The sequence below is a fragment of the Eulemur rufifrons genome, chromosome 6, assembly GCF_041146395.1.
Source record: "Eulemur rufifrons isolate Redbay chromosome 6, OSU_ERuf_1, whole genome shotgun sequence".
NCBI lineage: Eukaryota > Metazoa > Chordata > Mammalia > Primates > Lemuridae > Eulemur > Eulemur rufifrons.
In genome coordinates this window covers 59,479,431-59,491,508 of record NC_090988.1, presented here as the reverse complement: position 1 = coordinate 59,491,508, position 12,078 = coordinate 59,479,431, and the positions used below count along the sequence as shown (strand labels likewise).

At 35.9% G+C, this 12,078-nt stretch overlaps 1 protein-coding gene across 9 annotated transcripts in view; it reads left to right on the top strand.

The window, feature by feature from the left end:
• STK33 (serine/threonine kinase 33) overlaps positions 1–12,078 on the top strand; it is a 148,466-nt gene that overhangs the window by 67,570 nt on the left and 68,818 nt on the right. For 2 of the 9 annotated variants that reach the window (XM_069469529.1, XM_069469528.1), the window contains exon 2: positions 10,334–10,540. The exons of 6 other annotated variants lie outside the window; for them this stretch is intronic. The gene's annotated coding sequence lies outside the window, so the exon portion shown is untranslated. The remainder of the gene's footprint in view (positions 1–10,333; positions 10,541–12,078) is intronic. One more of the 9 variants, XM_069469531.1, reaches the window with a different exon arrangement.

The following is a 12,078-nucleotide window of genomic DNA, read 5'->3' as shown; positions in this document are numbered from 1 at the left end:
CTCTCATGAATAATGTAGCTATGAACATTTGTGTGTAAGTTTTTGTGTGAACATATGTTTTCAATTATCTTAGATCTATACTAGGAGTGGAATTGCTGGGTCATGTGGTAATTCCACGTTTCATCTTTTGAGGAACTGCCAAACTGCTTTCTGGCTACACCATTTTACATTCCCACCAACAGCCTATGGGGATTCCAGTTTCTCCACATTCTCTTGGCACTTGTTACTTTCCAGTTTTATTTGTTTGTTTTTTACTATAACTATCCTAGTGAGTGTGAAGTGGTATCTCATTGCAGTTTTGATTCACATTTCCCTGATGACTAATGATGTTGAACATCTTTTCAGGTGCTTATTAGCCATTTGTACATCTTCTTTGGAAAAATTTGTATTCAAATCCTTTGACCATTTTAAAATCAGATAGTTTGTCTTTTTATTGTTGAGTTTTAAGAGTTCTTTGTGTATTCTGAATACTAGACCTTCATAAGCTATATTATTTGCATATATTTTCTCCAGTCTGTAGGTTTTTTTTTCATTTCTAGATGTGTCCTTTGAAACACAAATGTTTTTAATTTTGATGAAGTCCATTTGTCTAATTTTTCTTTGGTGCCTTGTGCTTTAGGTGCCACTTTTAAGAAAGCATTGCCTAATCCAAGGTCACAAAGATTTACCTCTGTTTTCTGCTAAGAGGGTTATAGTTTTAGCTCTTACGTTTAGATTTTTGATATATTTTGAGTTAAGTTTTATATATGGTATGAGGTAGGAGTCCACATTCATTCTTTTGTGTGTAGATATCCAGTTGTCCCAGCACCATTTGTTGAAAAGACTGTTCTTTCCTCATTGAATAGTCTTGGTACCCTTGTCAAAAATCAGTTGGCCATAGATGTATAGGTTTATTTCTGGATTCTCATTTCTATTCCATTGATATATATGTTTATCCTAGCCCAGTACCACACTGTTTTGATTACTATAGTATATATACACACACACTATATACTATATTTTTTATATATATACATATATATGTGTATATAAACTAAATTGCTTTTGTACCATTTGGGTCAAAGTTAGAAGTGTGTCTATCACTCAGATAATGTGCATTGTGCCTGTTAGGTGTGAATTTACCCATCCCCTCCTCCCCCCCACCACCTACTGGATTTCCAATGATTGTTATTTCCATATGTGAGCATAAGTGTTGATCAGTTAGTTCCAGTTTAATGGTGGGTACATGTGGTGTTTGTCTTTCTATTCTTGTGATATTTTGCTTAGAAGAATGGTCTCCAGTTCCATCCTGGTTAATACAGAAGTATTAGTTCACCATCTTCTTTATGGCTGAGTATACTCTGTGGTATACATATACCACAGAAGATTTTCAAAAGAAGATACACTAATGGCCAACAAACACATGAAAACATGCTCAACACCTCTAATCATCAGGGAAATACAAATCAAAACCACAATGAGATATCACTTAACTCCAGCAAGAATGGCTTTGATTACTGCAGTTTTTAAGTAAGCTTGGAAATCATGAAGTATAAGTCCTGAAACTTTGTTCTTTTTCAACATTGTTTTGGTTGTTCTGGTTTCCTTGCAATTTCATATGAATTTTAGGATTATATTATCAATTTCTGCAAAAGAAGTAGTTGGAATTTTATAGGGATTGCATTGAATCGGTAGGTCAATTTGGGGAGTATTAAGTCTCCTAATACATGAAGACAAAAATGTCTTTCCATTTGTTTAATTTCTTTCAACAAAGTTTTAAAATTTTCAGTGTAGAAGTCTTACACTTATTTTGTTAATTTATTCTTGGTTTTCTGATACTATTGGATTGAATTGTTTTCTTAATTTTTAGATTGTTCATTGCTAATGTATATAAATACAACCGATTTTTGTATATTCATCTTCTATCCTGTAACCTTGCTAAACTCGTTCATTATCTTGTGTGTGCATGTGTGTGTGTGTATGTGTATCTGTATTCCTTAGGATTTTCTGTATACAGGATCATGTCATTTTGCAAATAGAGATAATTTTTTACTTCTTTCATTATAATCTAGATGCAGTTTTTTTTCTTGTTTAATTGCCTTGTAGTCTTGAACTTCCTGTGCAATGTTAAATAGAAGTGGTGGGAGTAGATATCCTGTCTCATTCCTGATCTTAGAGAAAAACTTTCAGTCTTTCACCATTAAGTATGATGTTAGTGATGTGGACTGGGTTGTGACATTTGGAATGGAGAAAGCTGATGCATTTGAGAAATGTTTTAGAAATAGAATGGACTTGTCAATGTTGAATGTGGAGACTGAGGGAGAGGGAGGTACTAAAGAAAATTGTTTGCATTATTTAGTTGATAAAACTATTTTAATAGCTATCTACATAAAGCTATTATATATGTTCATAAGTATATATGTATACTAGTGACAAGAAAGTAGATAGTGTTTTGTAGTTTTCTTTTTGAAATTATCTGTGCCTGTTATAAGTCTAAAGACCTAAGCTTCCCTAGATAGACTTTACCATTCACTTGGTAAAAGCTACTAAATGTAGGCCTATTTTTTATTTCTATGAGCCTAGCCTTGTATTTCCTATGAGATTCAGTGATTAACTCTGGTCACCTTTTCTAGTCAACATTTTTCTTATCATAAGCATAAAATTATACAGAGTTGATTCTATTAGCTTTCCCAAGCTATACAAGGATGTTTCTATTCTGGAATTTTCACAATAAAGCAACCAATTCAAAACTTTTGCAATTTTCTGTTTGTAGTATCATGGAAGATTTGACGTGAGTAAAGTCTTGCTAATTTTGGGTTCAGTTTGATTTGGTCATTTTTTTAATCAAACAAACATGTCTATATGACTGACTTTTGCTATGTAGTTAAAAAGTGTACTTTGAAACATAGCATTTTCTGATTTTGAAGGCCTGTTTAAAAGTTTTTCATTTTATCACTAAGACATGAAAAGAGAATCATTGATCATTTTTGCAGAAGAGATTTGGAAACTCATATTAGATTTTCATATTCTTCTTCATGGACTTTTCCAAAATAATAAACTTATAACCACTACTCCCCAAACTATTCTGGTATTTGTGAAATGGATATGTGGTTGGATACAGTATTGTTAAACAAAAGTAGCTTTCAGCCTAATTTTAATCAGAGTCATCATCTATTTTATTTTAGGAAATAAAGAAAATTTAATATTAACATTGTTTTTTAGATGTTACAGAAGATATTTTTAATCTTCATAATAAAAAAGAAACATCATGATTTTATTTTTAATTGAAGAAAAAAAATCGCTTGGCTCCAAAAGCGAAATTTTCTGTCTTCTCAGTTGCCTTTAAAAATCTTGAACCTGCCAGTGAAATTGTATAATCTACTAATAACATGCCTAAGGCTTATTGCCTTTTCTTGGGCAACAGTATCATCAAATGATGTGCTCTATCGATTTTAATCACATTGTTTTTACAGTTCCATTACAAGGTTTCAAAAACTCACCAAACAAATAAATCTGTGGATACAGATGCCTCCTTTCTCTGAAAACCTAATCATTCAAATATTATTTATTTTTAATCAATTGTTAAGGTATAATATAGACAAGTAATCGTTTATATTTGGTAGACTGTGATCTTGGCTAAGCTAAAATGTTCCTCTTGATGTTCAGCATTTACATATTAAAAATTCTTATAAATGTGATATTTGGATGCCTTGTAGCATTCAGAATTTAGCATGTAACATGTTGTTAGGTGCTAGTCTCTTAAGCCATTCCCTCTACAACTCAGCTGCATACATCTAGCAAGCTTCCATCGGGTTGTATTTTAAGCTAGCTATGAACTAATTATATGGCAATTTGTGTTTTGGAATCCATATAGAACAATATTTGGAGCACTAGGTGGAGAGATTGTGACTGATAAAATGCTTTTCTGATGCTACCATTCATTGGGTATGGCAGGGTTGCACAACAATAAAATCCTCCATGTATTAGGAGCTTAAAATGTACCAGGACTTTGTATATATTATATCCTAACCCTAAAACAATTCTTCTATGACGGTATATAGACCATTACATATGTGGAAGCTAAGACCAGATAGGTTAAGTGACTATTAAGGCCTTGGAGTCTTGGTCTGACTAACAGTAAAGCTTGGATTCTTTCTGCTTTAGCAAGAACATACACATTTAATTTTCAAATTTCTGTGCATGTTAAATGACATAAAATTGTCTCAGAAGACTTCTGAGATTTTAATGTTCACAAATTGTTTAGAAATTTGGGGTCTCTAGACTCTCAAGTGGTAGAACATCAGTGTTCTATTTCTTAGAACTGATGTAGATTTATTGGCAATAATGGGTAGGGTTGTGTGTCTGTATGGGGTAGGGTGGTGTGTGTGTATGTGTGTAAAATAAAGAACTTAATATTTCATTGTGGAAGTTATAGCTTCCTTTGGTATTTTTTTGTTATTTTGGCACTAATTAGGAGTAAACTGTATTCTACCACATTGAAACATTGACTATAGTGAATTCCTCATATGAAATTCTATTATGTTCATATTGTAGTAGATTTGTACTGATTGCACTGGCTGGAGCCTATTCTTCATACTTTTGAACTTCACAGTTTACATTTTCCATAGACATTGATGCCCTGTGCCCCTCCACTGCAGAGCTTCAAATGTTTGCGGAAGAGTTAGTTTTGTTTGTTTGTTTGTTTGTTTTTTGAGACAGAGTCTCACTTTGTTGCCCAGGCTAGAGTGAGTGCCATGGCGTCAGCCTAGCTCACAGCAACCTCAAACTCCTGGGCTCAAGCGATCCTCCTGCCTCAGCCTCCCGAGTAGCTGGGACTACAGGCATGCGCCACTATGCCCGGCTAATTTTTCTATATATATATTTTTAGTTGTCCATATAATTTCTTTCTATTTTTAATAGAGACGGGGTCTCGCTCTTGCTCAGGCTGGTCTCGAACTCCTGACCTTGAGCGATCCGCCCGCCTCGGCCTCCCAGAGTCCTAGGATTACAGGCGTGAGCCACCGCGCCCGGCCTGTTTGTTTGTTTTGAGACAGAGTCTCTGTTGTCTGGGCTAGAGTGCCGTGGTGTCAGCCTATCTCACAGCAAACTCCTGGGCTCAAGTGATCCTCTTGCCTCAGCCTCTTGAGTAGCTGGGACTACAGGTGCATGCCACCACGCTCGGCTAATTTTTTCTATTTTTAGTAGAGACGGGGTCTCACTCTTGCTCAGAAGAGTTAGTGTTGATCATTTGGGGATCATTCTCTGTTTACTTAAATCTGTGACTAATTTAGTGTCAGTGTTGGAAGTGCCCACATAAGACTATTCCATTGCAGCAGCCCTTTCTTTTTGGCAGCTCTCTCAGAACAAGGGTCTGATGTCCCACTCCACCCTATTCATCCTTTGTGCCTGGTGGAAGCACTATTATTCAGTTAAGACACTTCTGTTTGACCTTAATCTTTTCTGGAAGTGCTTCTTCCCTAATTTTATCCCAGGCAAGAGACCTGGATTTCTCTCTCCTGTTCTTGCCTTCAAATAGAAACCACCTTTTTCCATTGCTCTGGAGCCACAGTCTCAGGGTCCTCACATGTGCTGGTGTCTTTGCCTGGGGAGCCTTTCCTTGACTTGTTCACTAGGTGAACTCCAACTCATTCTTTAAGCCTTAGTTTGAGTATTACCTGCCTGGTGAAACTTTCTGTGACCTTTCCCTGACAAGTGAGTAATAATGATTTTTAAAGCAATAATATATGCCAGGCAAAGTACTGGGCACTTTATAAGTGTTTTCTAGTTGGTCCTCACAACAATTGCATAAGATAGTTACTACTGTTACCTCCACTTTACGTGTGGGAGAACTGAGCTAGGAAGTGGTAGGGGTGGAATTCAAATCCTGATCTCTCTTGTTCTAAACATTATATGTTTTCCACTAGATCATGTTATTTCCCTGGTCACTCACTCTTTTGTATCATTTTTGTACTTTGTACATACTTATTATCCTTATCATAATCATTGTTAGTAAGGCCTATGTCTTGATAATCTCTTTATCCCTATCACCCAATTCAATCCTTTAATAGCTGTGTATTGCAGGTATTAAAATATTTGCTGAATACATACATAAACTATCAGGTGACTAGATTCTCAGTTGGCCTGTTCTCATACTTGGACCTCTGATGCTCTTTGTTTGACTCCCAACTACTCTCTGGATACTGTTATTGACCAGACTTACAGAAAACTTGCCATTAAGTGCCTTTCAGTGCTGGTGCCAGACCCAGACTCTTCCCCTGCCTTTCCTGTTTTGCTAACATTAACAGCCATGCTGCGCTGATTCCTCAGATATAACATTCCATGATAAATGCTTTTGTTCTGGTTACAAGTCTGGGGTCCATGTGCTGTGGATAAATGGCTCATCACTAGGATTGAGGGAAACAGTCTTTTCTAGAAAAGAAGCATCCTTACTTGAGATGATGTGGCTAGGGAGCCTGGGAAGGTTACCATGTGTCTTGCATAAATTTTTTTTATCTTGGCTATGACTTAATATGTTTTATCATGAAAAAAAAGGAACCAATGATTTCTAGTTATGCTATCTGCCAAAAATAATGATCTTTTATAGAATATGAAGATCTTAGTAAAAAGGCTTATTATGACCAATGCCTATAGTTTTTGGGAACTAGGTGAGGCCAGCAGAAACCATTTGGGTTTCACCATATGGTCTATTACCAAAATAAGTACATGTTATATCCTTCTAGGCTCCTGAAAACCAAAAAAGATAAAGAACATAAAGATGGGAGTACAGTTGTAACATCTTGTCTGATAGGGAACCTTTCAGAATCAAGTGGAAATTTAGCTTGATTGGAGTCAGGCTTGGTGTAGGGATTTTGGTTCGCTGTGGAATGAAAGCTACAGGATGGAATGAGGACTGTACTGTGGTACAGTTTTTTTGGCCTGGGGACTTCACAGATATATTCTGACTTTGTTTATATGTCAGGCCATTGGCTCTCTTACACTAGGCACTTGCATTGGATATTATATTCTAAGCTCCAGAGCACTGTTTCCATCAATCAGTGAATTACTTTCAATCAATAATCCTAATTTAATGGAAGCCTTTTGCTGGACATAAGATGACAAGGTGAATAGGACATGGTTCCTGCCCTGGAGAGGCTCACAGTTCAGAGAAGTAGCTAATTTGTTGTTTTCTCTTTTATTAAATTTATATTATTCTACTAAAACTTGAAGGCAGGCATGATAGAATCTGTTGTTGGTGTTTTGTTGTAGACCAGGGGTGGGGAAACTTTTCATGTTGGAAGGCTGCATTAATTTAGCTGTAATCAAATAAAGCTGCATTTAAGAAACTTCTATCAGATATACTTAAAAGTGTACATTATTTTGTAAAAATCTAATAACTATGGACTGAAGACTTTCAAAAAATGAAAACTATTGATTTTAAAGTCAGCTAACCTTTTAATGACTTTGTTGTATCTGCATTTTGTTGGAAAGCATTTGAATATTTTGTTGCAGCATGGAGGTCTGCAGTTTCAGTTGATCCTCTAGATGGGTATCAGTCATTTGTGACCCTTAAGGGTGTCTTGATCTGGGTTAGGTAGGAGAATGTAGATTTGCAGCAATAAGCAATTGAAAAGCAAGAAAGCATTTTTCAGGCATGTTGCCGAAGACATGGGTATTCTACTGCATTTTTCCATATTTCAATTGGGTCTTTCTTAGCATCAAACAATGACTTAAAAATGTCATCTGCTCAGAGTTCAATCAATTCCATCTGTAGTTCTTTAGGTGCCTTGGTGATATCAAGTAGGTGAGGTTGAAATGCTAATTTGAATGTGATGTCAGTGAACCTTTCATTGTATTCTCCAATTAATAGGTCTGTAACAGCTGCATATTCTTCAAATGATTTGCATATATCATCCTGCTCATCAATGACCTTTGCTAACTGGGGAAAATGTTCATCCAAAATTTCCTTTTGAAGAAGTATTTTGAAAAACATAACTTTTTTCAAAATGCTGGGGTTTTTTTTTTTTGCCACATATCATATATATACTTAGTTTTACCTTGCAAAGAAATACTCACTTTGTCTTGCTTTGATACAGCACACAGAAATTCTGCATTCCTATAGAAATCTCCTTTTAATAATTCACATTGCTGATTTTGTTCTTCATAAAATCCATCTGTTCTCGCAGAGATAAAATTGTGGCCAACACCTGTTCCTGCAATAGCCAACACACTTTAGAATGATATGGCAAATGCACACTGAATACCTCGTTGTTCAGTTATAACATGTTATGAAACTGATGATGCTGTGTTGCATCTGCAGGAATATAGTTAACAGTATTTATAACTTGTTGCAAAGTGTCACTTAAAATAGTAGCTTTAGCCCAGAGATTTTGCTATGCAAGATACAATGAAAATAAATGAAAGCATCTGGATCTGTTAATACTTTTTTATCTGTGCAATAAACCCTTCATATTTTCCTGTCATGGAAGGTACACTGTCTATATATATTCACTAAATTTATTAAATTTAGTCCAGCTTCATGATATTTATCTTGAAAGTTGTTGAAGATAATCTATACCCCGTGTTCTGTTCACGAGAGTGCCCAAAGAGAGTAACTCTCCATAGCAAAGAAAATCTTATGTTATGACCTGAATGAAGTATAAAACCTGTGCTGGGTCAGTAGTACCAGTGGATTTGTCCAAAGCAATTGAATAATATTTATTTTCCTTTTGAAGTATTGCATGAAGTTGTTTTGTTAAGTTGAAGGCTAATTCATGCTGCCAATCAGTTATGGTTTTCCTTGAAAGAGGCAGTTGTTTGTACTTTGAAATGTTATCGGTGTCTAAGCATTCTACAACTTTGGCAATGCATTCGTTCACAATTTCTACATCACTGAATGGCTTCCCTTTTTTCCCCGAGTACATAAGCTACTTTATAAGTTGCTTCAGTGGCATTATTTTCAGGTCTCATTGCTGCTTGAAAGAATTGTCTTTGGTTTTGCTTTTCATCTTTTAATTTCTACAATACAACCTTTCATGCCTCTCCCTCTAATTTAAAATATTTCTGGTCCTTATGAGTGTTATAATGTTCATGAGCATTGAATTTCTTTAATGTTGATGTGGCAGTATCACAAAGCAAGTAAATCATCTTATCTTTAGCAGAAACAAGATAATATTGCAATTCCCAATTAAAAAATCTGTTTTCTTCAGCATTGTCTTGGTCTTCTTTGATATGATGGACTATTAAGCAGACAGAATTAAAAAATACTGTCAAGCTGTGCAACTATTCACAAATTCCACGTCAAACGGAAACACAGTGCACCATTGTCAAAGCTGATAATGGACTGGCATACTTGACTCGACCCCCATAAACTCTCGCCAACCAGCCTCGTGTGGTAGTGGCACCAGTCAGGTGGGGGAAGTTAGAACTAAATCATGAGCATAGCAACTGTCAATTTAGCCCTTATGGCTTACTAATGTTCTCACTGTGCTGGTCAATTTGGGAGGATTATTTTGTTGAAACTCACTCTTTAGTATTTTAAACACATTCATTTTAAAAATAAAATAAAAATATAAAAGATGAACAAAAATGTATTAATAGAAATAAAAGGATTTGTTCTGTAAAATTTGGATTCAGTCAAAAGGCCGCACTTAAGGACCTAGGAGGCCACATATGGCCTAAGGCCACAGGTTTCCCACCCCTGTTGTAGACTGGAGTTGTCCAGTTTGTAGAGGTCTGGCTACAGGGAGAGTGTTGCCTGGACACTGGAAATTGTGCTTTCAGTCTTTGAACATGATCTTGAGGGTCAGAATGCCTTTTCTCATAGGGTACGAAACATCTGAGTTGGAGCATTATATCACACATTTCCTTGGCTAACTAAGTAGTTTCATGGAGAGTTGCTGGCTTTGGAAAGTTCCTCTCTTTCAGTATTTCTGGGAGTATTTGACATAGAGGACAGGCATAGAATTTTATATAAATACATTTTATTAATGCAAACATTTTAATTGGTGCTTGATAAACAAAGCTGGAAAACCTCTCAAATTTGCCATCAAATTCCTGATCTTATTCTCTCTTGCTTATTGGATTAAGATTCCTGAGTATGAGAAGACTATTTTCTTTCTGAAGACTTCCTGGATGGAGACAGCTGAATGTTCATGTCATGACGATTGCCAGAGTGTTTCTGCTTCTCTTCTGGAATCCATTGGCATCATTGAATTTTTTGTCTGCCTTAGCTACATGTGGGCCCACTTGTTTACTCTTAAACCTATTATTCTCTGATTTCATAAGGGGGAAGGAGATCTTATTTCTTTTGTCTTACAATATCTTTTCTTCTACTCTTCAGCTTCTTATTTTCTAGCCAGGGCCACTACACCTCAGCACATCTAGCCTTCTAGCTCACCCCTTCCTCCACCTTTCCACTATTTCCCCCTACGCTCCGTGGTAAATTCTAACAATGCTGCTCTGTTACAGGCAAAATTCAGGTTGGCTGAGGTGAATTTTAGGGCTACAGCTGATTTGGCCTGGTCTGGACCCCCATTATAATATTGAAACCTTCATAGTGGAGGTGGGGACTGCCACTTTAGTTCCTTTGAATGTCTGCTACATCTCAGATGATCATTAGAAGGAGTGATTCATCTTCATACACTTTTAGGGCTAGAAGGAGCCTCAATACATCCTAGTCTATGCTTAAATCCTCTCTACAGCTTCCCTGCCAACTGACCTTCCAACCTCTACTTGAACACTTGTAGTGACTGAGATAGTCTTCCCTTTTATCTTTGATAGCTGTAAATGTTTGGAAGCCCTTTATATTAAATTGAAATTGGCATACACTCTCTCTTTGAATCACACAGAAATGTAATCCCTTATGCCTAATCCTCTTCAGATCTATGAAGAGAGGTCTCACATTCCCTTTGAGATATCCCTCCTCCATATGTTCTCCCCCTTTCTTTAATGACTTTTCCTATATGCCTGCCTATTTTTCTACCTAAGTGATTTGTGACTCTGGCTCTTTTTCACAAACTCAGAATTTTTTGTTGAGTGCCTGTTATGTACAAAGAAGGGCCTGTGTTGGCAGAAAGATCCCTGGTTTCTGGTTGCTTATAATGTATAGAGGGAGAAAAGACTGGTAACAATAGGGAAGAATCAGGGAGAGGGTTTCCTGGTTTTAGCCAGCCTCTTTAAGCTGAAAGTTCTGATCTTGTGTTAAACTTAAATGGGGACCACATTTAAGACTGTCCCTCCTTATTACAGCTTATTCAGTGAAGAACATTTATGCATATTAAAATAGAAAAAACTAAACCATTAAACATTTTTAAAATCTCTGAAATAATGTAAATTTTAAATATACTATAAGTTCTTTTATAAGACAATACAGACTCATTTCCCTCCCTAATCATGCTTGCCCTTAATGGAAATAGTAAGTATTGGTTTAAAATATAAGACTATGATCTTGAAAACTCATTTGACCCCTCTTTAGGCTCTGTAAACATGTTATGAAAAACATTCAGGCCTTTGGCCTGGTCTGCATAATGTCAGACAATCTGTAGTTTTTTTTCCTTCACTTGAATAGAACACACTTCTGACTAAATTGACTGACTGTTTAGGTTCCTTGTAGACACAGTCTTAGCAAAGAAGACTAAAAAATTGCTTTTGGGGAAGAAAATTGTAGCTAGTTATATCTCATAAAACCATTCTTGTATTCATTTTCTTGAGGAAATTGCTATAAGTGTATCTTCTAGGGCCTATATGTAAGAGACCTTTTTGTGATTAAATAAAAGCTTAGAGATTTTCAGTATAAGAGTCGTTTTATTGACTTGCCTTAGTTCTGAAAATAAAATGAAAACCTTTAGCCAAAGGAAACTTATGCATTAGTTAAATACTGACATGATTTGAACTTATTTTATTTGCTTACATTATGTCTAATACCTATATGTGTCCAGTCTTTGGGGACACAAAGAAACATTATTATATATTAGAAGCTTCTTTGGTTTTTAAATACACCTTTTTATATCTAAAGTCCTGTTTAAACATAATTCCATGATTGTATAGAAGAAGAGCTATTCGGCCGGGCGCGGTGGCTCACGCCTGTAATCCTAGCACTCT